Source organism: Aotus nancymaae, unplaced genomic scaffold, assembly GCF_030222135.1.
Source record: "Aotus nancymaae isolate 86718 unplaced genomic scaffold, 86718_ANA_hifiasm-v0.15.2.pri h1tg000057l, whole genome shotgun sequence".
NCBI classification, from domain to species: domain Eukaryota; kingdom Metazoa; phylum Chordata; class Mammalia; order Primates; family Aotidae; genus Aotus; species Aotus nancymaae.
In genome coordinates, this window is record NW_026988471.1 from 67,049,635 (window position 1) to 67,050,842 (window position 1,208).

The window sequence follows — 1,208 nt, forward strand, 5'->3', positions numbered from 1 at the left end:
CAATAAGCAGCTCATAAATGAAAGAGCCTGAAAAAGGAAACATATTATAAGAAAACAGAATAGGAAGAGGTTTTGTTTTGTTTTTTTTTGGTCTTTGTGCAGACCTCTTCCTTCTCTTATCTGGAAAGGCTACTAGAACATTTGGGCTGTGGGTGAGGTCATGTTATAGGTTAAAGCCTTTATTTTTAAAGGAATGATTTACTTACTATTTATTATTAATACGATCATTATTGAACAAAGCCAGAGATCTCAGTGATTTTTGAAATGTGAAACTTTTCATTACCTTTTATTTAACATTATCATTTCTTCTTTTTTTTTTTTTTCTGAGACAGAGTCTTGCTCTGTCGCCCAGGCTGGAGTGCAGTGGCCAGGTCTCGGCTCACTGCAAGCTCTGCCTTCTGGGTTCAAGCATTTCTCCTGCCTCAGCCTCCTGAGTAGCTGAGATTACAGGTGCATGCAATCACACCTGGCCTAATTTTTTTGTATTTTTAGTAGAGACAGGTTTTCACCATGTTAGCCAAGATGGTCTCTATCTCCTGACCTCATGATCCACCCACCTTGGCTTCCCAAAGTGCTGGGATTACAGGTGTGAGCCACCATGCCCGGCCTAACATTATCATTTCTATTTCACACTTTCCAATACAGAAAGCTAAAAGAAATACCTTCTTCCTCAAAACAACATTATCCTTAACTGGTAACTATTCAAAAAGTCCATTTTAATTTTTTTGAAAGTCTTTCTTTAAAGAATAGATGATAATAAATTGTACTATGGTGATACGTTGGTTTTAGACACAAATTTCATTTAAAACAGATTTCATATTTGGAACTTTTAATCAGGTTGGTTCTTTTACTTGAGGTGGTACCCACATTTTGAAGTTGTTCTTAATTTATAATGGTAAGGGAAGTTTTTAAATCAAAGTAAGCAAGTTGCTCCTAAATAGAAACAGACTGCAGTTGATTATCAGAATATTAGCATGGCAAGCTTTCATTTATTTACAATGACGATGTAGGTACTTATAATCACCCTTAAAATGTGACATATTTTTTTAAAAAAACAACATACCTATGACATCCTAGCCAGATCAATCAGGCAAGGGAAGAAATAAAAGGCATCCAAATTTGAAAAGAGATAGTCAAATTATTTACTAACAATATGATCTTATACCTAGAAAACTTTAAATACTCCTCCAAAGACTCATAGATTTAAT